Source organism: Cygnus olor, chromosome Z (genome assembly GCF_009769625.2).
Source record: "Cygnus olor isolate bCygOlo1 chromosome Z, bCygOlo1.pri.v2, whole genome shotgun sequence".
NCBI classification, from domain to species: Eukaryota; Metazoa; Chordata; class Aves; order Anseriformes; family Anatidae; genus Cygnus; species Cygnus olor.
In genome coordinates, this window is record NC_049198.1 from 29,356,960 (window position 1) to 29,382,604 (window position 25,645).

General features: G+C 39.8%; 2 protein-coding genes across 2 annotated transcripts in view; both read left to right on the forward strand.

The window, feature by feature from the left end:
- LOC121061857 (programmed cell death 1 ligand 1-like) overlaps positions 1-25,645 on the forward strand; it is a 287,916-nt gene that overhangs the window by 113,741 nt on the left and 148,530 nt on the right. The window lies entirely within an intron of this gene.
- The window catches only part of JAK2 (Janus kinase 2), a 96,014-nt gene continuing 71,668 nt past the window's right edge, over positions 1,300-25,645 (forward strand). Inside the window, exon 1 of the mRNA XM_040541270.1 lies at positions 1,300-1,486. The gene's annotated coding sequence lies outside the window, so the exon portion shown is untranslated. The remainder of the gene's footprint in view (positions 1,487-25,645) is intronic.

Sequence of the window (25,645 nt, forward strand, 5' to 3'; positions counted from 1 at the left end):
CAATTTGTCAGAAGTTTTCAGTGTCACAGGAGTAGGTGCTTGTGTGAATTTTCAGCATGACAGCCTGGAAAGAGTGAAAGGCATTAAAAAATGAAAAGCAAATTATTAGAGGATGTAGTACCAAAGAGACTCCCAGTGAGATAGGGGACTAGACAGATATACTATAAGAAATACTAGATTTTATTTCAAAATCACTGAGTGTCCTTTAAACTGCATATTCAAGGAAGCCAAATATGCAAAGCAATGTACACACTGAGTTAAATTCTAATTCTGAATTGCCCTAGATTTCCATAAGATGATGTCATATGACACAGGCAACACTTTTCTTCTGCTTAAAGAGTTAAAAACATGTCACTGTGGAGATGGCAGTGATAAGTTTGCCTTAAAGAACATTTTTTTTTTAACAGTACCAAATTCTGTTAGCAGTCAGGTAACAGTCTGCTTTGGAATTGGTCAGAGTTGCGCATGCATCTGTTGGTGATTTTCAGTCATAATCTATGTCAGATCAAATTGTCTTTTTAGTTCTTCCCAGTCCTTCTCTCGATTGTCTCCTGGGAAAAGACTTCATGGTGCTTTTTTGTAGATTGAGTCCTCTGATACTGGCGTTTTTCCTTATCTCACTATCTCTTCAGGTCAGCAGTCAAGCTCCTTCTCTTTCTGCTTGTTCCAACTGACAATCTAGCTCACCTATTCCAGAGTTTTAATTGAAGCAGGTTTACTTGGCACGGGCAAGAAAACAAGGAGCACAGTCATCACACAAGTTACAGAAAAGCGTACGTTTTCAAAGTTAAGGGTTGTGCAATAAGCCCAGACCTAGGACAGAAATAGCAGATACAAACACCGCCTGAAAAAAAGGTGCACTCTTCCCTTGCCCCGGCTAACACACACGGCTGCCAAGGGAGCTGCTGTTTACTACGCCTGGCCAAGGCGAGGTCAGTCCGGCGGCGGGGTCTGCGGCTCTTTACCTCACTTTCTTTCACTTTTCACCTCACAGCGGCTCCCGTTTGCGACGGAAAACGGAAACCTGAGAGAGACGAGAGCCTTCCATTCCCCGGAGGAACAGCACAGGAGCGGGGGGACCCTTCCCCGCGACTACCCCCGCACCCCGCCCCGCTCCCCAGGCGGAGCCTGACACCCGCCGCGCAACGGCCGCGCAACGGCCACGGGGCAATCCGCCCCCCCCGCCGCGGGGCGAGTAACGGCCGGCGGCGGCCCCGCCCCGTCGCCTAGCAGCTGCGTAATGACGCAAGCGGCGGGAGCCCCGCGGCCCGGCCCCCGCCCGTTGCTGGGAGGGGGGTGAGGGAAGGGAAGAGGGGGGGGGGAGGCGGGGCGGCCGTGAAGAGGCTGCGGGCAGAGCGCGGCTCGGCTCGGCACCACGCCGCCGACCGCCGCCGCCGCCTCCCCCGGCGCCGTGCATGGAGAGGGAGCGGGCGCTGAGGGGCAAGCCGCCTGCGTGCGCCGCTCTGCCCCGCCGAGCCCCCGCCGGGTGAGTGGGGCCGGCGGCGGTTGTCCGCTGGCCTTGACGGAGGGGGCGGTTGGCGGGCGGTTGGACGGCGTCGCCGGGGCCGGGGCCGGGGCCGGGACTGGGGCCGGCACCGGGACCGGGGCGGCGGCGGGTAGGCCGTACCTGCGGCGGGAGCATGGCGGGGGGGCGCGGCGGGCCTCGCCTCTTGGGCGGCGGGAGCGGCCCCGGGCGGGCGGCCGTGCGCCGTGCGCCTTGTCGGAGCGGCGCTGGGCGGCCGGAGCGCTGCCTCGGGAGCGCAGGGCTGCGGCGCGGCGGGGAGCTGCCTGCCTGCAGCGGGGAGGCGGCAGCGGAGGGGTGCTCCCTCGGTGTGCCTGCGCTGCGCTGGCGGCTGGGCGCGGAAATGCTCGCTTGTTGGTGAACTTCATTAACTTCCACGAGATGAATGACTTATTACTATTACTACGAAGTAAAAAACTGCAGATAAAACTTCTCCTTCCTTTTTTTTTTTTTTTGTGTGTGTGTGTCTAATGCCAACCTAATTGGCTCTGTCTTCAAATTTCCTTTCCCACCTCTCTGTGTCAGGGAACAAAACACCTTGCTTTGGTTTCCCATAAAATCCTTGTGTTCAGAGGGATGTAGGCTATTCTTTCTGGTTGCTTGCTGGAAGGAAACATAACCGGGAAGGCCGCTTAAAGTCTCAAATGCAATTTTGCAGGTAAGACTAGCTGGTTAATAGCCAGTGTTTCTGACATCTTAGCCCCATACAGCATCCCAGTTTAACATCTAGCTCTCCGTTGTTTCTGATGTTAGCCACCAGTAATACAGTTAATGTTGACTAATTCAGTTCAGGTGAGAGAAATATTTCTGAGTTGTGTTTTATAGAAAATCAACATTGACAGGAGATTGCAAAGAGGTTATGTTCACGGTGTGGAATGGTAGCTCGGACTGATTATGTGGATTAATTTTTTTCCTTGCCCTGCTCACTCTTTCCCGTAACTGATACGGGGATAACACAGTAGTGATGTTCTTTAGAGGTGCCTGGTTTTGTTCCCTGACTAGGGTCGATGACATGGTAGTTTGAAGACTCAGTGATAGCTACCTTTTTCCTACTGTCTTCTGCTTTGCAGACAGTGAGTCCCCAGTGACTTCAGAGGTGTGACTAAATAATATTGTATTCAGTAACTGTAGTATTACAGTATGAAGTGGTAGTGGCGGCAAGCGTGCTTTCTTGAGAAGCCTTAAATCTGAACCATTTAGAAGAGCTCTTTCGTTTTCATAAATGTTGATGACAACAACACAGGGAAGTAGTGTTTGCTTCTGGAGGGGAAATTTTAATGAGCAAGAAGTTTACACAAGGTGGAAAATGGCTCAACATCCTTGTTGACTGGAATCAGATTGACTAGAACTGCAGAATGGAAAATGAAAGGAGACTACTGCTTCTCACGTGTATCTGTTAGGAGTGGTGATTGGGCTAATAGAATAACTATTTCCAAACTGTGCGGAGCTGGTGTTGTGCGTGACCAGGAGTATGACTGAAGTGAATGTCACTGCCATCTTGTACTAGCAGTGGCATCCTCTTGCTGAAATTGTAGGAGTTACTGAACAGGGTTGTAACTTTTGACATTGGTCTCTTTATCGCAGTTCTGGGGCATTTTTCCTGTATGACTTAAAGTAAACAAAAAGCTTGGAGAAAATGTTTGCAGTAACAGGAAATGTTCGACTATCTTGGCTGAAAGAACCTCAAGAGGGGAAATAAACAAGATTCACATATATACTAACATTAAACAAATGCGTGAGTTAAATTGTGTAACTTGTACCTAAAAGGGAGCTACTATCAGAAGTTATGAAACTTTCATTGAAAAGCAGGGTAAAATAATTACTCATGCATCAACTAAAATATATCTGTAGCAGTGAGATTTTGAAAAAAGAATAACTGATACTGAATAAGCAATCAAAACCTTATGGCTTTTTAAAATAAAAATAACTGCAGCTTTGAGTAGGAGGTTGAACTAGATGAGACCTTGTGAGGTACCTTTCAACCTGAATTATCCTATGCTAGTGGTACTGTGCTATTACAAGTTAGCATTTCTATTATAAACATCCTTCTGTCCCCCCATTCTTTTCACTAAGGCTTGCATGCAAACATTAACACTGTTATTAGGCAATACACAGTTATACTTTTTCCATTTAACTTAATGGAGTTGCTATTTTAGAGCATCTGATCCTCTCTGTGCACTGATTTCAGTGGGTTCTGTATGAATTCATGTGTCCACCCACAGGGTTCTCAGCATGAGCCCAGTAAGATGACTAATATGAGTAAGACTAGCAAGATCTGAGTCAACATTTGAGCTCAGGCTTGTATTTGTATTTCTCTAACTTGTTTCAGATGTGACTTCTATATCAGAAGATAAATAATCAGCTTTCTTGAATTTCTGGATATGAGATTTTGCAAACTATTCCATATGGTAGATCTTTTTGGAGACTTGAAAAGCAAAGCGAAAACATACGTACGCTACAAAGTTTCCTTGTAGTAGTTCTGCTGGAAGAACTGTAGTCGATTATTTAGTACACGCACAGACGTGCTTTTTGGATGTATTGCTGAGTTGATCTATGCAGTTCATGATATCTGTCACTTGGGTGACCATCGGAATACACTGAGAGCTACAGGACTCGAATGTAAGGTGTCTTGGTTCTGTCATTTGTAACTTGTCTGATGCTGGAAGAAAAAAGCTGACTCCTCACTCCATAACCAACTCTCTTGTTATACAGTACTGAACACAGAGAGACCTGAATCAAATGGAATAAAATAGAATCCCCTAGTATTATCATGGGTATTGAGTACAGCTGATTTGATCTTTAAAAGTAATTTCTAACTTTACTTCTGCTTGTTGACCTGTACTGGAAAGCAATTATCTTCGGTGGAAAGTGTAGGTAGTTATTGAGTAGACAAGCAGAATGACCTGCCTGGAAGGTATTTGTCTCTGTAATTTTGGTTATGCAGTCATCGTATTAAACATTCAAATGTAACTATTTAAATTGGACTTGTAGGGAAAAAAATATCCTGAAGGGTGCAGCCTAACTATAGGTATTTTCTTTTAAACCAGTAAAGATGTTGTCCTTTTATGATGTGAGTTGTCTCTGCATTTTTGTCGTTATGACAGTGACTTCTACAGTACTATTACACAGTTTCTTTTGTTTTTAATAGATCACTTTTTAATCACAGTTGAACATTCTCTTGTGTTAGGAAGAGAGGCATTAGTATTCAGTGTTTTGATTTTTTCCGTGCCTCTGTCCCTTCTTCTGCACTTCCTTCTGTATTTTTCCTAGAATCATTAGTATTTGTCCATAGATTAAATAAATCTGTGTTGCTTTTCTATGAATCGAGTCTGTTTTTCTGTTTTCTGTAATGTCGCAAAAGACAAGATGTCAGATGAAATTTGAATGTTTTTGATCCCATTCTTCATTCATTGTAATACTGTTTCTTGCCTTGCATGTGCCTGTATTTAGCAGAGTGTTGAACTCCATATCCTGCTGCATGGTTGTTTTAACAGCTTACATTTGACTTAAAATTCAGTGCCATGTGGGAATAGCTGCACACTATTCTTCTAGGATTTTAATAGTCTGTATTTGTTTACATAAAATGTTATCTGTCTTCTGTTCTTCATTTGGCTAGCTCTCAATTTTGTTAAGACTAGACCAAAATCAAGATATTCTAAGTTGACCAGTTATCACCACTGATGTCCTGAAGCTGCTGTTCAGTACTTACGTGAAAGTTGAAAAACATATTCAGTACCAGGCCTGGGAAATAGAACTGGAGCTTTTTACAGCCTTAAGAAACTAAAAATTGGTTACTTAGGCTGGAACTCTGAAAGAGTTTATATGCTTGCATACGTGTGTATAGGATGGCGCTTTTTGCTTTGTGTGCATACCTGCGTAGAACTTGTTCTGGTATTTATTGTGGTTCCTGAGCTATGTGTTCTTCTTGATGTGAAATTTGTATCGACAGTCTAGTCGAGCTAGCTTAGCTGAATCTTTATCTGTTTGCTCGTGCTCGAAGGGTTGCATTAGATTTCAGGGTTTAAGAATGTATTTTACAAGTGTCTTAAAGATTATGTATGTTCAAAGTGATGCAATTAAAGTTACTTGCATATATAAACTACAAGTCAGAAAATGGTTTTTTGACTTCAATGGTCCTAAAGATTTGTTTTTATAGTATTTAATAAGAATAATTAAGAAACCAGTTTAAATCAATTAGTGATTTAATTACTGAATTAGTGACTTTATTTCTGCAGTCAGCCCGTCTTTGAAAAACAGTATGAAAAAGAAATTTCTTGTTTTTTAATATTTTATAAGAACGGTGTTAACATTTCTTAGTCCTAACATTGACATTCTGCATGTATGAAATAAATTGATCTTTAATGAAATCTAATATGCCTTAAATGAATATCTTCAGTCTTTGTTCTTCATTAATCTTGGTCAACAGCTAAGGACTTCTTAGTTACAAGCAAAATGTTTGTAATTCTTTGGTGTGTTGTGCTGCTCCTTGTGTTTCCAGAACTGTAAGGTATTTTTAAAATAAGAAAAAAATCTTTTTACTTTTAAATATCTTATCTTGCTACATAAAAATATACAGTAAATTTTCTACCTTTATTTCTCAAGCAATCCTGGGAGGCCTCAGTTGTTCAAGTGCATTTAGATTGGGAGCCCTGTTGACTTCAATATGAAATTATGGGATTACTTTCATGGACTCAGTTATAGAAACAGGGTCACAGGTGGTGTCTGAATTTCTCCGAGTATATCAGTAAAACTTGACTACAAGCCTAACACAAGAACATCTGAAGGCTAAGGCTATTGGAAAAAAAAAACAACTATTAATTCCTGATGAAAGAGATTTTTTTGTCTGTTTTTTAAAGATGCTTTGGAAAGCTCTAATGATAGTCAAATAACATAGGAAGCTTTGTTGAGGTTATAAAGACAAAAGGCTCTTAACAATACAGCCTTCAAGTGAGGGCTCATGTTGGAGAATGATGTTCAGAAAAAGAACATAAAATTAAGTCTGCTATGTGTGGCATAGTTGGTGTACTGTTTATGACATTAGAGAGTATATGCCAGCAAAGATCCTTTCTTTTGCAGCATTTCTCAGTTGTGAAGAATTCAGACATGCTGTGATGTTTAGTTCTGGTTCTACAAAATGTAGCAATACTGTTTGTTTCTTAAGTTTATGTCATGTTTGTTCATAAACTAAACGGAATATAGTTGCAAGGGACAGTAATACCCAACTCTCTGCATGTTTCTCTGGTAAGCAACGGAACAAATGTTTACTGAAATGTAGAGGGGAAATAAAGCCACTTACATGTTTGTTATATCCCATCTGTACAAAGGAGTACTCCCATGTGCTGGGAAATCTGGAGTTAAAGCCAAGTAGCAACTGGTCTCTATGACCTGGCATCCCCACAGGGACAAACAGAATCAAAAACAGTCTTATTCCAATCCTACAGACTACAAAGGTAAAGAAGGCAAAACATTGCTCTCCTCTGTAAATGGGGGTAGTAAAAGGAGTTGAATTAAGTGAAAGCTTTTTAAAACCCTCTCCTTGTAGCTGAAAGAATCAAAATTGGACGCAAAGCCAAACTACTTCCATTTTATTGGCTGTTGTGTGAAGGCTGACAGGAAGATACATGCACTTGAAAGCTTGACTGTTTTTCAACATTATCATCAAACTACTAAAGAAAGATACTTTCTCTCACAATGAAATGTACCTCACATGGAGAGAAGTATTTCTTGTACAGACTGACTTTGGAAATTATAACTGGCATCTCTGGCCTTATTTCTGACACTATTTTGACATACTTTGTAGTACTGTTGGTACAACTTCTCTCTTTGGATTATTTCTGAACCATTAGAAATTCTACTATAGAATATATTACGGTCATATCATAATATAGTCACAGAAATGTGTGCAGCTTTTGTTGTCATGTACAATCAGATTTAATACAGCTTTACAAGACTGTACTCTTCAGAGTCTAAGATCGCTTGTGTGAAATTTGGATACCTACTCTTGTGAGTTGAGATCAGTGTTAATTATGCAGTTTTTAAGCAACTGATTTAATTTATTAGATTGACAAATCTTCTGCTATGCAAGTTTTTCTGATTTCTGCACTAAGTAAACGGTGACACTTTTTTTTTTTCCCCTAATATGTAGTTTGATACCTTGAGGTTTTGCCCTTTGGAGCGAAAGGAAGCAGACTACCTGCTTAGCCAAAGGATAGGAGAGTTTTTAATGCTGAGAAAAATGGATGAGAATCTGAGCAGACAAAGTGAATTTTGGCCTTTCTGTCAGAAATTATACACCAAGAAATCCCAAAGATCTAACAGAAAGCTAGGGGTTGGAGTTTCTTGATGTTTTAAGTGTATGCCACACAAGACATTTCTTTCCTCAGCCTCTCATAAACTCTGGAATTTGATGCTCCATCAGCTTTGTAAACACAACAACTCTTTGTAGGGCTGTGCTGTAAACTGTATCACAACTGCGACCTAAGTTTAAAACTTTTTTTTTCCTCTTCGAAACAAGTGGCAAGAGGGAAGGGGAATGGACAGGGTAACTTCTTAAACTGGTTTACAGTGCCAGAGAAAACGTTGTGCAACCACATCCTGGATAACCCCAAAGATGAACTGAGCTACAAAAGAAAGTTTGGGTTCCCAGTGGAATCTGAGGACATGGGATTGCACAAGACACAGATGCTCAGCTGTGGGCAATAAAGCATGTGTCAGTCCAACAGCTGGCTTCCAAAAGGTTGAGACTTTGGAACTATTCTAACAACTGTGTAAATAGGTGCATAGTTATCTTTTAATTGCTCTACAGTTGTGCCTTCATAACCCTTTGCAACTATGCTGTCTATCAGGGATTTTATGATTAAATACTTCTGGTTGCTTTTGTCTTAACGTGGCTTCAATTAAAGGTGATTTCAAGCTAACTAGCTACAATTAGGATGTTCTTTTTGAAAAGTCTTTTGATCCCTAAAACTGGAGACTGGCACACTAAAATTGTTTCGGACGTTGAAAGAATAGTGAAGTTGCACTGAATTCTGATGAACATTTTGAGAGCATGCTTGCAGAAATTGAGTAGAACCGTGTTTTACTTAAGTTTGTGGTGATGGGAAAGTAAAACTGTTGGTAGAACTTACAGGCCTGAGCAAGGTGGGTGTGAAAAATGAGGTAGAATCTTCACTTTTCATTGTTACACATTTGCAGACCTAAAAGCAGTGTGATGAAGTAGACTCAGACCACAGCATAGAACAGATAAAGGAGGATTGTTCGGTTGAGGTTGATGAGATTACATCGGTATAAGTGAGAGCCATATCAATTAGAAACTATTTCTGCAATGTAGTTGCATGTGTGATTTTAACACATGTGGATTAAGGTAGAACAAGCTCATATTTCAGCAGCTGAAAGCTGGAGGGATTGTGCAGGACACTGCCAATTTCATGTTGTTTTTGCTACCCAAGCTGGTTCTGGCACATTAATGGTGTTTACAAGGGTATCTGTAGGCTGCAGCAGACTTAAACCGTACCATAATTTTCTTGGGTTTTGGTACTTTTCCAAGTCTGTCTTCCTAGAGCTCAGCCATTTGCTTAGACTGATAGCTTGTCAGTGTTTTTTCCTGTGGACTCACAAGACCGAGTTCTAAGCTAACATTAAAACATAAGGGATTTTATTTATTTACTTGTTTTGTAAAAACTCAGCTGTTTTATACATCAGTTTTATAGTGGTTCTGTGAGTTTTGACACTTTTTTTGGAGCTCTTGAACTTGTGAGATTTTTTTTTTGATAAGTTGTTGATACAGAATGCTTTGTCTTAAGATGTTATTATGTTGTGATTCGAAGACTGAGCCTGCTGGTGAAGTGGCATTTCTTACTGTCAGATTTTTTTTAGTTTTTTTTTGTCATTACCTGATGTTGCAGCAAGTTAGTGACATGTCGTGATATGCTAGGATGTGACAGCTGCAGAAGTGTTATGAGCTACTTGTTTTCAAATATTTATTCTACGTTGTTTGAAAGGATATCTCCAAATAGCCGCATTTCAGTGTCGTCTGTTTAGTTTCTTATTGGAAAGCAGCCGTGTGGGCCGCTCTGTGTGACTTCTGTGAAATATCTTTGAGCAGCTCTATATTTAGATTACTTGAAACTCTTTCAGGAAATATGGAAAAGCTTTACTTTTAAATTGGTGCTTTGTGTTAATATGTCAAATTACTTTTCTCTTTCCTCCCTGTATGAAATCTGTCTTGGCTAGGAATACCAGTATTGTTTTGACGTGCCACAATGTAGCTGAAGTGTTTCAGACTGAGAATGCCTAAGGGGAAGGGACCTTCAGTGCCCTTTGTCATACAAACAAATTTAATCTATTTAACAGTAGGTTAAATATGTGCAGAGCCAGGAAAAGTGGCCGTCTCATTTCACCTTAAGTAGACAAACAGAAGGAAAACAGGAGCGTGTCATTCCTGATGTTGGGTGGACAAACAGTTAATATGAATGAACAGGATTTCCTTAAATAACTGTTTGTAATAGCTGCCTCTGAATGATTTTCCTTAAAATGGTTCTGCTAACACCAAACTTTAATCAAATAATGTAACTTTTGGTTAAATTAAGATACTGTATTCATAGAATCATGGAATAATGGACTGTGGAGTGGACCTCACTAGACTTCTGCTCCAAGCTCCCGTCCAGAGCGGCATCAGTAATGGCGAGCTGTATCCAGTGAGGTCGTGAAAACCCCAAGGCCAGGGACAGCACGTCCTCTCTGTGTCCCAGTTACATTGGTGGGCTGTCCACAGGATGACACACTTTCTCCTTATGTCCTGTCTGAATCTCCTGTGTTTCAACTTATGCTTCTTGCCTCTTGTCCGGTGAAGAGCCAGGCTCTGTCTTCCCGCTAACCTCCTTGTATAGGTACTGGGGCTGCTGGTAGGTCCTCTGAAGTTGTCTTTTCTCAGGGTTGAACAAGCCCAGCTCCCCAAGTCTGTCTGTCCTCATGTGCCCATGCCAGTGGCCCCTGCTGTGAACTCACTCTATCCACCTTCTCAGTGTTTTTTCTGTAGTGGGGAGATGGGTTGAGACAGAGACTGAGCACATGAGTTTTAAATTCAGATAAGATATGAACATTGTCCAAGTTTTAGAGAAAGCCAAGACAGTAGGAAGTCAAGGACTCTCCAACAACCAAAGGACAAACACTTTACTCTCCCCATTTATGTGTAAAAAATAAACAAAAACAACCAAACAACAACAACAAAAACATAAAATGATGAAATGTATTCATTTTAAGCCATTGAAGGACATTGTCACCAGAAACAATCTGTTCAGTTCACATAAGGGTAGTGCTTCCCTTCTATAATGAACTGCTCAGTTTGAAGTGTAAAATGTGTTCTGATAACTGTATTTGGTTATGTGTCATTTCTTTAGAAGTGTCGTATTTAAAGTCAACTTAAAAATGTCTTTTAGATTTATGTATTTTTGTTATATTTCAATTTTCCAAATGTAGCTTGCCAGACATGTTTAAAAACATTGTCTTGAAAATCATAGACAACATACTTGTGAGCATAATGTAATTAAACATCCAAGTCTAGACTGAACACATTACATTGCATTTTCCTGTAAGAAGCAATGGAATGCAATGTGTCTTCTTTAATTAAAAAAAAAAAAAAGATAAATCAAGTTTAGTGCTAAGAAGTATTATTTGACTGGGTCAGTGATTAAATGTGGTTAACTGCAGAACAACAGCTTAAAAATCACAAATGCAAACCAAAAATGATTTATAACAAATGTTCCCTCCAATTTTAATCATAACTTAAGCAGTTTTAAATTAATTTGAATAAATCAATCTGTCTTGCCCTGAGACTGTTGAATACTTAATTGTACAGAGTTTATACAGTTGTGTGTACATTTATAGTTGATTTATTTTTTTAATTCTCTTTGGTTCTCTAAGATTCATGGACTGTTGGACCAACTGGAACTTTTGGAATATTACAATCTTCTGGTTTTGTCAAGTCATTAGACTTCAACCACTTTAGACAAATATGCTCTCTTTTCTGGGATGTTATCTAGAGTAAGTTACAGGGGTATTCCAGTGGGAGATGGTTCTTTTACCACTCTGAATTCTTGGTTATGAATTCACAAATCAAGTTAGTTTTAGTATTTGTATTTCTTAACAGTAGCCCTGTAACCTATTTTGTACTAGTAAATTAGAAATGAGTTAGTTGTGGAATGTCAACTTCTCCCCTCAAGGAACCTAAACGGATGATAAACCAGTATTCCCTTTTATGTATCATTTAATGACTTTACTACCTTTCATAGAATCATAGGATATTCCGAGTTGGAAGGGACCCATAAGGATCATCAAGTCCAACTCCTGGCACCTCACAGGTCTACCCAAAATTTTAGACCATGTGACTAAGTGCACAGTCCAAACGCTTCTTAAATTCAGACAGGCTTGGTGCAGTGACTACTTCCCTGGGGAACCTGTTCCAGTGTGTGACCACCCTCTCAGTGAAGAACCTCTCCCTGATGTCCAGCCTAAACTTCCCCTGCCTCAGCTTGACACCATTCCCACAGGTCCTATCGCTGGTAATTGTGGAGAGTAGGTCACCTGCCTCTCCACTCCCCCTCGCGAGGAAGTTGTAGGCTGTGATGAGGTCTCCTCTCAGCCTCCTCTTCTCCAGGCTGAAACCTTTGTTTAATAAGAGATTGTATCGTTGGTATTACGTATTCCTGGAGTTTTTATTTCTCAGAGACTTAACTGTTGTACTTGAGAAGCATGTTATGTATGTGAAACACCTGCCTTCTGTTTCCATATCTTTTATTTTGTCTTGCTTTTTAAATACCATGTTGCTGCACTTACTTTATTGTTAAATTAAGACGAGATAAAGTACTAGGCTGTTTTTTTAACAATTTAATGTTAGTAAAAAGGAGGAAGCAATGTAAGAAATCACAAATTTAATTGTTAAGCCAAATACCTTTTTTAAATTCTTTTCATTTGATAAATAAATCCATTTGGAAGCAGCAAGCTGCATGTATTACCTCTGTGGTGTTATTAGATGAAACCATCTTTGTTTATTTCCAGTTAAAGCAAATATAAATTCTCATCTAGCTGTTAACTTGTTGTAAACCATTACAACAACTTAGAACAACAAACCTGTTGTTTGGTACAGTGTCTTTTTCATCCTGTTGTCATTTCCAGTTACTCATTGAGCCTCTAGAGAAAGAAACAAGGCAAACAAAACATGGACAACCTTCTGCTGTCGGGAGAATAAGATAGCAAATCATCCTTCCTGATAACACGTTACAGAGAAGAAAGAAAGACTAAAGGAGCAAGAAAACATAAAATCGAGGGCAAAAACAAGATGTAGCAACAGAGTTAAGTGGACTTGTATACTCATTTAGTAAGCTTGCATAGCAGATTTGTTTAAAAAAACAAACACAAAAGAAACACTTAAAATTATAGAGGCAGACATTCTGATATGAATGGTATTGCACTGTACACAATAACTATTTTGAACTGACAAATTAAAAAAAAAAATCAGTCAAAGACACTGTGGGGAGGACATAACATCTCTTTTCTTATTCTAAGTGGATATGTTTCCTGTGATATGTAAAAAGGAATTGTCCTTCTTTCCCACAACAGTAAAAATACTGCTGCTGTCTTTCCTTGCGGTAGTGAAGCAGCAGGTGAGTTTACAGGTGGAAGCAGGAACTCAGTAGGATTCTGGAAACAAGATGGTTTAAAGCAAGGAGGGAGCAAGTATGTAAACAGCTTCATCCTTTTATCCCTCCAGATGCCTCCCTGCCTTTCGTCTTTTACTGCATCTGTACTCTACTTTTTCAGAACTTTTTTTTTCCTGTTGTATTCAGTGGCTTCTTTCCTACTGTGGGTTGCTTTGTTGTGTTCTTATTCCTTCTCCTCCTCCCATTAATAAAAGAGCCATTAGCTGCTGCGTTGTTCCCGGAGTCAAGAAGTTTTTAAGACACCTTTGTGATCTCAATAGTAGTCTGACCTACTTGGAACCAAACTTCAGGGCCAAGCGTTTAGACTTTCAGTTTACCTTGCTGATACAACCTTTTGTCCTTTTGGATCCATCATCTTCAGACTTCCGGCATCTATCATTTGAGACAGAATACTTCTCCTAGGTCCAACTCACCAGTCAATTGTGAGTGCATTTGAATGGGAAAACAGGAAAAAAATAACCCAAATGAACAGTTGCGTAAAAGAAATGCTAAGATCAGAAGCTATGTGCCAGATACTGTTTAGCCCAGCTTATAGCTATATTGAAACTGTCTAGGTAGTTGAAAAATTGATTTTCAATTGGAGGAGAACTCTTAATGGTTTTGGAGGGAGTTAACTTTGATTTGTTAGTAGAAGAAAAAAAACTGTGAAAAATAGATTGTGAGGAGACTTGACACTGTTAATCTCGGTAGGGAAGGGTGTGGTGTTGTGATTAGAATTTAAAGTGATGATGAGACGAATCAATATTTTTCTGGAAGGAAGCAAGACTGGCAGGTGGCTTGGCAGTAGACTGGAAGAGAATTTATGTTTAGCTTGAAATGGAGGGGATGATGGAAGGAAAAGTCAAAATGTATTATGTATAAGAAAAACATGAGAAATGGGTACAAGAAAGTGTGGGTGGATGAGTGGTTTTGTACTGGAAATGCAGACAGGGCAAGTCCTTGTGTGTCTTTTTAATCTTAAGTTTTTGTATACAAGTTTAATTATTGTAGAGGTTATTATAGCTGTTGGAAAAGTACCGTGTAATTTCAAATTTCAGCAGGGCTGATAATGGAGAATATAGGAGTTTTGTTGTGGTAAGAATTTGGAAATTTTCTTTTGTAACTTCAGTAGAGACAGTTGATCTGGAAAAGGATTGATACTGGTAGTGTTTGGGGGGCTGCTGTTCATTATGAGTGTCACTTGCGCTTTTGATTCATGATGGTTGAGGGCAAGACACTGACCATTTGTGAGCATTAAAAATCCATAGTTTAAGGTAAAATTATCTCTGAAAAGAACTAGAATTAAATCTTTCAGCAAATGCAGTTTCTAGCATGCATGCATGCATCCCTTGCTTCTTTTCCACCAGTAGCTTTTTGTTTTCTTAACTATGAAATGAGCAGACACATTTCAGATTACAGTCCTTTCCTTATTTAGATTGTGGGATGGAATAAAGTAGTAGTTTAACAAACCTTTTTGTTTTCTCACATCTCTGTTTTACTGTCACAGATTTTGTACAGGTTTAGTTTTTGCAATCGTTATTTGTGATCTCTCCGTTCCTGTTTGTTCCTACATACTTATATTTCCTTTGCTTTTATCTTTGTAATGGGTGAGGTCCTTTTGGAGGGATAAATATCACATGACATGAATGGTGGGTTATGAATTGCTAAAGAACAGTAAAACTTTAAAGTTACTTAAGCAATCCTGTACTCAGAAATACATAATTACACATGCAATGTTTACAGCAAAATACTATGCAGTTTGGATATTTATGAGAGGGGATCTCTAGTGTAGTGCCATTGCATGCATGAATATAAATATTTTTACTCCATATTTAAAACTATAACATATCTCTGGTTTGTGGAACATGGGTGTAATCTGCATCAGATTAGATGTTAGAAAGTTTGACATGCTTTCAAAATCTGAACAAAGCATTGAAAATGTTATTACTAATGTTACTGCTTCTGCTAGTTTCAAAATATCTGAAAAGTATTCTTCGTGTTTAGCAAGTAGATCATTAAGATACTAGTTGGACTAGTTCACACAAAGCCCGGCTTTAGCAAATCTCATTATATGATTACAGCCATATTTAAAGTGTTAAATGGTGTCTACAGGCAGTGAAAGAAATGGCAGGTCAGCTGTGGATTACACAGTCTGTGTGGGAGTGTCAGTTTGTTCATTTGTCTATCTTTTCATTTTTGCATTTGTAATGTGGAAATCGTGGCTGAGTAAAGAACTCCAGTCATCTTGTTTACTGTCAAGATTACTGCAATAATTAGCCTGTTTCTTTGGAACAAATGCATGATATCTAGACTCAATAACAGTAATGCATCATTTGAGATCTGCAATCTGTTCTTTTCACATGGAAAGTAGCAGATTGAAAAAAAAATGACTTTTTTGTGTTTCCATAACTCACTAATATTGGTGTAATGAATAAAAGTAACACTAATCTAAACTAGATCATGGTTTGATTTGAAATGATTTGCAGTACAGCAGCAAGAAAAATCTGGCAACGCTATCTTTAATGGTAACATAACATTAATTTACTGGAACCCTTTCATATTAATATTTCTAGGGTTTTATGGGGAAACAACATAGAAATTTATGTAGAAGTCAGTCTGACTGGATACTGTCTGCAGATAATCTTCTGAAGTTCTGTGGTCACACGTAAGTAGTCTGATCAATAATTTATGCTTCTAATGGATTATTTCTAATTACTGACTTGACAACCGTTATACAAGAAGGCATTGCAGATTATCAAGTCCAAAAGCAACTTCTTGTTCTTGAGTGACAACAAAATGAAATACTAGGGAAAACTTTTTTTTTTTGGTCTTCTACAGAAGGAAAAAAACAAACTTTCAAAGATGAAAATGGATTCCTCTGAGGAATCCTGATGTTAAAAAGGGAGTGGAAAGGAGAGGGGAAATGGAGACTACCCAAAATAAGTAACAGAAAGGACATTTAAAGTGGAGAACATTACAGAATAGAGCAGGGACAGGTGAAACAGAACAGGACAGACGAGGGGGGTGTATGTTCTTTTCTTTCTGTGCCTGCTCTCTTTTCATTCTGCTTTTTGGGGTGGGAAGTGAATTATGTTGTACAGAAGAGAAGGGAAGAATATAAAATCAGAGGAAAAGGTTGAAAGGGGTCTAGCTGCCAATGTAATTACAGTACTGCTGGACTGGAGTCTCAACTTGAAAAGTATTGGGAGGCTTTGCAAGCCTGGTATAGGCAATGTATCTGCAGGCAATGTATTTGTTTGGTGGTAAAGGGAGAAATAGTCACTTACCACAAAACTGGGAGGAGTGGCTGGTATACCAGAAGGACCTGAACAGGCTGGCGGGTTGGGCGGAGAGGAACCTCATGAAGTTCAACAAGGGCAAGTGCAGGGTCCTGCACTTAGGTGAGAATAACCCCAAGCACTAGTACAGGCTGGGGGCTGACCTGCTGGAAAGTAGCTCTGCAGAGAGAGACCTGGGAGTCCTGGTGGACAGCAGGCTGACCATGAGCCAGCACTGTGCCCTTGTGTCCAAGAAGGCCAATGGGATCTTGGGGTACATTAGGAAGAGCGTTGCCAGCAGGTCAAGGGAGGTGATCCTCCTCCTCTACTCTGCCCTGGCGAGGCCACTCCTGGAGTGCTGTGTCCGGTTTTGGGCTCCCCAGTACATGAGAGACTTGGAGCTATTAGAGACAGTCCTGCAGAGGGCTACAAAGATGACCAGGGGACTGGAGCATCTCTCATACAAGGAAAGGCCAAGACAGCTGGCCCTGTTTAGCCTAGAGAAGAGAACACTCGGGAAAATCTTGTCAACGCGTATAAATGTCTGAAGGGAGGATGTCAAGAGGATGGGGCCAGATACTTCTTAGTGGTCCCCTGTGATAGGACAAGAGGCAGTGGGCACAAAATGAAACACAGGATGCTCTGTCTGAACATGAGGAAAAAAATTCTTTACTGTGAGGGTGACGGAGCACAGTAACAGGTTGCCCAGAAAGGTCCTGAAGTCTCCTTCTCTGGAGATATTTGAAACCTGCCTGTATGCCATCCTGTGCAATGTGGGTGCAGGTGACTCTGCTTGGCAGTGAGGTTGGACCAGATGATCTCCAAAGGTCCCTTGTAACCTCAACGATTCTGTGATTCGTGTCATGCTACTGCATTAGAAAACTCAAAAAAATAATTACCTGCACGTAAAGGGGTTCCTCAGCAGTTGAGTATGGAAAGGACTGATTAGAAAGTAACTGCAGCCCCAGGAGGATGGTTGGACTTAGTGTGGGACAACTTTGAATTTGTGAAAGGAAAAAGATGTGATGGCACTTCGACTATTTTGGCCATAGATGAAAATATACTTATTTCATTAAGCATGTTGTCTGTTTACCTGGATCAGGGCACTGACACCTGAAGCCTTTGATTGTCTAGCTCTAACTCTTATATTAATGATATGACAAAAGTGTCCTATGAAAAATATCAGTTATGCGAAACACACAAAAGCAGAGTATAAAGGAGAAAAACAGCACACGTGTTTATTGTTTTTGTTTGCTTATGGAGTAGCATTGCTAATAAGAGCGATCTAGATCTAGAAGAGCTGCTGCAGTAACAAGTGGCAGGCATTAGGTTGACAAGGTCATTCACCCAATTATACAATATTGTTACAGTTGTTGAAGGAATTCAAGGAAATACTGTTCTGGAGATAGATATAGGTGGCTGTCTTCAAAGTACCGATTATTTTGATTACATGCAGTATAAAATAAGATGCATACAGTATGTTGAGAGCAAAACAATTATAAATGCGTATGTGGTTAAAGCTCTTGAAGCAGATAGATTTTGGGTGCCATTGAAGAGGATCTGCAGCCTGACTGTACCTCTTGCATATATTAAAACTATATGTATTCAAAAGTTTCAATATTATCATTAGAAACCTAACTTCTGATGTTTACCTAGTTTAAAATATCCAACTCCTGAGACTCAAATTGAAAAATGCATTAGATAGATTTCCTTTTTGCATAGCAATCAATCATGTTAGACTGCCTAATCTGACTGAGCTACAGCTTGTTTCATTTGATTTCTATCTTTTTTTTTTTCCTGTCAGGATTCAAATATTTTTTTGCTATTTTGGCTTTTAGTCAAAGCCTTATGAAATCAACTAAATTAATTTGAATGCTTTTCCATTTTCATTTTGAGCTATGCAGACATGATGAAAAAAATGTTTGAGTAATATTTGTGACTCAACTGGCAGCTGAATAAATCTAAGCAGGTTTTATGTAGCAGGAGTGTTTTTTTTTTTTTATAAGGTTGATTTCTGAGCTATTGCTGAGGAAATTAAAAAGTTATACTAGATACAAGATAGCTTTTTTTGAGGCATGGAAACATTTAGTATGCCTTGGTCTGTTACTTTGAAGAACATTTCTTTGTTCTTCAAACTCCTGCTGTTTGTTATTAATGCGCTTAGGTTCTTGGTGTATGTCTAACAGCTTCCGTATCCCAAATCTTTTTTACAATGCAAATGAAATGCTGAGAAGAAATCGGGGAAAACTCACTGTTCCACTTGACTTGAATCCTCCAATGATAACGGAGGGCTAGGGGTAGGAATGTAGGAAGAACTGCCCCTATGTGCCAGAAGATAAGCCAGTGGGGAAGAAGATTGGCCTGGCTGAACAGAGAGCCTCTGGAACTCAGGACGAAGATGAGAGTTTATGACCTTTGGAAGAAGGAGCACACAACTGAGGAGGACTACAAAGATGTTGTGAAGTTATGCAGTGAAAAAATCAGAAGGTCCAAAGCCCAGCTAGGTCTTAGCTTGGCTACTACAGTGTAAGAGTATAAAAATGTTTAAATAAGGAGGACAAAGGAGACCGTTATATATAGGACTCCACCATTTTTGGATATGGGGGGAAACATAATGACAAGAGACAGGGAAAAGTCTGAGGTACTTAATGCCTTCTTTGCCTCAGTCTTTATTGGTAAGATCAGTTGTTCTGTGGGTACCCATCCTACTGAGCTGGAAGACAGAGACAGGAAACAGAATGAAGCCCTTAAAATCCAAAGGGAAGTGGTTAGTGCCTACTACACCAATTGAACACCTTCAAATCCATGAAGCTGGGTGGGATCCACCCAAGGGTGCTGAAGGAGCTGGCAGAAGTGCTCACCAAGCCACTTTCAATAGTTTACCAACAGTCCTGGCTAAAAGGGGAAGTCCCAGTTGACTGGAGGTTGGTGAACATCATTCTGTTCTACAAGAAGGGCAGGAGGGAGGACCTGGGAATTACATGCCTGTCCATCTGACCTTGGTGCCAGGGAAGGTTATGGAGCAGATCATCTTGATTGTCATCACATGCTGCATACAGGACAGCAAGGTGATCAGACCCAGTCAGCCTTGGTTTATGAAAGGCAAGTCCTGCCTGACGAGCCTAATCTCCTTCTATGACAAGATCAGATGCTTAGTGGACAAAGGAAAACTGTGGGTGTTGCTTACTTGGACTTTAGCAAAGTATTCAATACTGTTTTCCACAGCCACTTCTGGCTGAGAAACTGGCTGCTCGTGGCTTTGACAGATGTACTGTTTGGTGGGGAAAAAAACCAAACAACTGAGTGGATGACTGGGCCCAAAGGACTGAATGGAGCTAAATCCTGTTGGTCACATGTGGTATTTCCCAGGGCTCAGTTTTGGGGCCAGTTTTGCTTAACATTTTTATTAATGATTTTGAGGGGATGGAGTGCACCCTCAGTAAGTTTACAGACAACAACAAGTTAGGTGTTACTGTTGATCTGCTTGAGGGTAGGAAGACTCTGCAGAGGGACCTGGATAGGCTGGAGTGATGAGCCACATCTGATTTTACGGCATGCAACATGTTGTGTGCACCACATGGGTCATAACAACCATGTGCGATGGGTACAGGCTGGGGGAAGAGTGTCTGGAAGGTAGCCCAGTGGAAGAAGACCTGGGGGTGCTGGTCAACAGCCAGCTGAACAGCAGCAGTGTGCCCAGGTGGCCAAGAAGTCCAGTGGCATCCTGGCCTGCATCAGAAATAGTGTGGCCAGCAGGACGAGGGAGGTGATTGTCCCCTTGTATGGTCTTACCAGTGCTATGTTCCTCAAGTACTCTGTTTAGATTTGGGCCCCTTTCTACAGGAAGGATATTGAGTTGCTTAAACATCTGCAGCGAAGAGCAAAAAATCTGGTGAAGTGACTAGAAAATAAGACTTACGAGGAGAGGCTGAGGGAACTGGGGTTGTTTAGTCTGGAGAAAAGGAGGCTGAGGGCAGACCTCATTGGTCTGTAAAACTACCTGAAAGGAGATTGCAGTGAGGAGGATGTTAGCCTCTTTTCTCAGGTGATAAGTGATAGGACATGAGCCAATGGCCTCAAGTTGCACTAGCGGTAGTTTAGACTAGACATCAGGAAGAATTTCTTCACTGAAAGCCTGGTAAGGCATTGGAACAGGCTGCCCAGGGAAGTAATGGAGTCCCCATTCCTGGAAGTATTTAAGATACACATGGATGTGGAGCTTTGGACAGAGTTTAGTGGTGGGCTTGGTAATGTTAGCTGGACTTAATGATCTCAAGGATCTTTTCCAACCTAGATGATTCTATGATTCAAGTATTCTTTTTTGATTCTAAGTGGACAGCAGAAACTGAAAATGTTATAGGCCTTGCATGTATTTGTTGGCAGACAAAATATGCAGAGATAGACAAATACATTCTTGCCATTGTGAAGTGATGAAAGTCTTTTAATCCCCAAACACTTCACAATTAGGAACATCACTTTCTCACTAAATAATTTCAGAGAAGAATCATTTTCATTTTATTGTCAGATGGAGAGTACTGGCTGTAACCATCTTAAGACCTATTCCGGCTATCAAAAATGCAGGAAGAGTGGTTTTGAATCCTTTTTATGTAAGAAACCTTATCCAGAATCCCAAAAGCTACCATGCATATTCAGGAATTAGTCTCTGTCTCTGCTTTAATTTTTTCCCCCCTCCTCTACAGATTAACTTTGCTGGTCATTATGTTAGAGTGTGTAAAATAATAAGTTTCTAATGTAGTTTATCAAAGTGTATTGCAAAGTACTATGAAACTTGCTTCAAGTTTGAGGGGTGGGATTACCTCACTGTGAAGTTTGGTCTGCACTGCATGAGAAAACATTATTCAATTGTGTTAGTCCAAAGAAAGTTTAAAACTGATCCAGCCACTTTGTGTCTGCTTTCCTTGCATTGCACAATTCCTACTTAAGAGTAGAATTTTGTGTTACTGTTCCTTTCTTGTGCAGGCCCTGTAATTGTTTCACAGACTTCTGCAAGTCAGAAGCTGTTCTGGCAAGTTCAGTGTTTGTGTGAAATGCCTACAACCTCAGTGGTTCCAGAATTCCTATAAATGACTTTTTTTTTTCCTTTGAGTAGTCCTTGAATTTTTTGCAAATGGTAAGCATTTTAATATTTATGACTTATTGCCTACATAGCCTTCAAACTAGAATAATGTTAAATAAATGTCACTCCTGGTGGGACTATAGAGCTGTAATCTAGTTTCTGATTTCAGCCACGTGGTGTGTAAAGATAAAATTATCTCCTCCCTTGATGCCTCTTTATGCCTATTTTGCTTTATATATATATATATATATATATACACACGCACACACACAATTTTATATGCTTTCTGCTGAATTATACTGGAAAATTTTTATTTAATTCATTCTCACTATGTCTTTTCAGTTATCATAACTAGTACTTTTCAGGACACTGGATTGTTTTTTATGTGTAGCCTGCATTATTCTTGCATATCTAACTTTGCATTTGTGTCATTAAAATGTGTTTCTTTTGAAATGAACTGTTTTTTATTTCATAGAATCATAGAATCATTAAGGTTGGATTTGAAATGAATTTTTCATTTTTAATGTGAGAAAGACAGTCGTTTTGTCTGATTATGCTATTTCAGTTCAGATCTTCTTAGTACTAGGCAGACATTGACACGCTGGAATGAGTCCAGCAAAGGGCCACCAAAGATTTTCAGGGTGGAGCCCATGAGGCCAAGAGAACTGTGTGTGTTCAGTTTGGAGAAGTCTGAGTAGACATCTGTTTGCTGTCTTCAGCTACCTAATGGGAGACTGTATAAAGAAGATACAACTGGACTATAGTTGGTGACTGGATGAGAGACACAAGATGTTTTGGTGAGGTATTATTATTTATTTTGTTTCAGCGTGAGGGTGGTCAAATGTTGAAACAACTTGTTCAGAGAGGTTGTGAAATATCCATCTTTGAAGATATTAAAAACTTCACTAGACAGGTTTTTGAGCCTGACACAGTTTTACCCTACTTTAAGCTGGGGTATTGGACCAAATGACCACCAGAGGTCCTTTTCAAACTATGATTTCTTGTTATTAATTGACATGATATTGACCTTTGGCATCTTCATGCATAATAGTTGCAACTTTCGTTTTTGCTCCTATATGGAAACAATGTATTTTCTTACACAAAAGAAAATGTTTGCTTGAATAACCAGTTAATTACTTTGAGGCTCTAGTTTTAGAATGCATAGCAGTCTCTCTAAAACTTTTCTTGAAGTGGAATATAGTGGAAACTAAAGAAATCCTTGCAAAAGCCTGCTGAACCCATATAAATAGATATGTGTTTAACTAGAGTGTTGCTATGTGTAGTTCTTTTATATCAGGAAAATGGATAAAAAAGTTGAATCTACTTTGCAGATTAGAAATATCCCAGTAAGAATATGTTAGCTCTTATTTTTCCATGTCATCATTTTTTGTGAGCAGAAAAACAGGTACATTTTTGAAACCGAGTAGTGCTTAAACTTGTATTATTGGCCTCAGAAAGGCCATCATCATCTGCCTTAGAAGTTAGAACTGAAACAAAGTTATAATTATATGAAACTAAATAAAATAAGATCAAGATTAGTAGAAAACTATAATACTGTTAAGATCCTTAGTTTAAGAGTGGAAACAGAAGTTAGTTGAGATGCTGAAGTGAGGTGAGAGTGAGAGGGCTAATGTGGGAAGGTTGTGTGTAATGAAAAGGGGACAAGTAAAGGGGTAACCAGAGAAATTCAATAACTTTCACAAAATATCCTGAGTTGAAGGGACCCACAAGGATCATTGAGTCCAACTCCTGGCTCTGCACAGGACCAGCAAAAATCAGGCCATGTGCCTGAGAGCATTGTCCAAACACTTCTTGAACTCTGGCAAGCTCGGTGCTGTGCCCACTGCCCTGGGGAGCCTGTCCCAGTGCCCGACCACCCTCTGGGTGCAGAACCTTTCTCTGACACCCAGCCTGACCCTCCCCTGTCCCAGCTCTATGCCATTTCCTTGGGTCCTGTTGCTGTCCCCAGGGAGCAGAGCTCAGCGCCTGCCCCTCCGCTCCCCTCGTGAGGGAGCTGCAGGCCGCCATGACGCCTCCTCTCTGCTCTGGGCTGAACAAACCAAGGGGCCTCGTCCTCCCCTCATACATCTTGCCCTCTAGACCCGTCACCATCTTTGTAGCCCTTGCTCTCCTTTGGACACACTAATAATGTCCTTTGGATATAATATTTTTTATAACAGTTTTATGTCTGTCTTATATTAGGGACTGTTCTTATAATAGCAAGTGTCCAGTGTATGACTAGACTAACAACAGATCAGAAAGAAGATCAAATGAGAATTGGCAAGAGCTGATGGAGTGAAGTTTGGAATGTCTGATGGGTAGAACTGTCTGATTGTCTGATTGTAGAGGAGAGATGTGGTAAAAAAGCTGACTAAGGGTCAGAAGTGGAAAGTATATGGGCTGTGAAGAGAACTATAGAGAGCTGTTTGCTTATGGGTGCGGATATTACAATAAGGAATTGAAATGATTGGAAGCTGAGGATTGGAAAGGATGTGATGAGTATTATAGATGCTAAGAGCAGGGCATAGAGCATTGTACAGCAGCATAAAAATCTCTTCTCCATACAGGTAAAAGCCCAACAGATTATGAATTTGGTTTGTGTTAAGTTGGAAATGTTTTGTATTAATAATTTTGCATAAAAAAAAATATGCTTGGAATTGGGAACATTCTTTAATGTTCACTATAGTCACAGATTGATCAGACAGTTCAGGCTAATTTAATCCATCTGTGTAAAAATATCTTATTTCACTTCAAAAGATTTTTTTTCAAAAAATAAAATGAATTTTTTCTTCTTTTAAAAAAATTGTACGGTATAACCAAAAATATATATAATAGCATAACAGTAGAAATTTTCATCAGGTCAGTCACTTTTCACTCAAAACTGACTTAAGAAAATGAAATGTGGGAATGTGGGCTTTTTTTTTTTTTTTTTGAGATTATCAGAACCTTGCTATAGGCTTTTGGCAGTGACATAAGAATGATACTGATGATACTGGTGGAAAATTTAATGTATAAGATCATGTAGATATGAAGTAAAATATAGGGGGAAAATAATGATCTTAATGCTCGAATAAAACACCTTTACTGTAGAAAAGCTGACTCTTCTAAAGTCAGGAAAGAAAGAAATGAGTAGGATGTATGAAGGCAATTCCTGCAAATGATTAAATACCCTTCTGTCTTAATCACAGCTTAATCCTGAACCTACAGGAATGTGAGGAAGTCTTGAATGTGGTGTTAACAAGAACTTCAGTAGTTATAAAGAACCTGATAATAATTTGTTCTACCTCTTTTCCGGTGTTGTTTATAACGATCATAAAGATGATTTTGTATTCTTCTGGGCTTAAGAAGCTGGTGAATCTCAAATCCCTGTGAAACTATGTCGGTAAAGGACTGTTGCAGGCTTGTCCTGTTCACGTGCATGTTTGTGGGGATTTATTCTTGGCCACTGTTGGAAGAAGAGCTAGTTGTGCCTTTGGTCTGTTGCTAATTACCTTTCCTGAAACAAGTGGGCAAGTGAATGGCTTGGAAAAATTGTACTCTGAGAATCTTGGAAAATCTTGGAAAAATTAACTCTGAAAATCATGTTCTCCTATTGTTGTTTGGGTGCAGAACAAATACAAGTAACAGAATTGTTTGGTGATCAGTTGCAAAGCAAAACTAGTTTGAAATCACACAATGTGCAAAACATTGAGGCTGTGAGGAAAGACCTCTCTACTTTTGGTCTTACAGGTGATTCTGAAACACGCTGTCTTCATGTCTGCCAGTAAGCAAAAAGTGTGTTAAGACCAGAATGCTATGGAAAGCCAAAGATGACTCACTGCATTGAGTGTAAACAGGGGAAAGAGTCAAAACTGTTTCAAAAATGCTATAAATGTATTTTCATAAAGATGTAAAAGAGCTTCTGTTGCTGTAGCTAAACTTTCTCAAGATATTTCAATACCTTAGTTAGTTTTCTAGATGTCAGAATGGTTGTTATATAGCAGTCCACAAGGAAAACAAAGAATTAATGCTTTAAATAGCTAAAACTAATGGAAGTGATAGGCTGAAGAACTGTTCCATAAGCAGTGAGCGT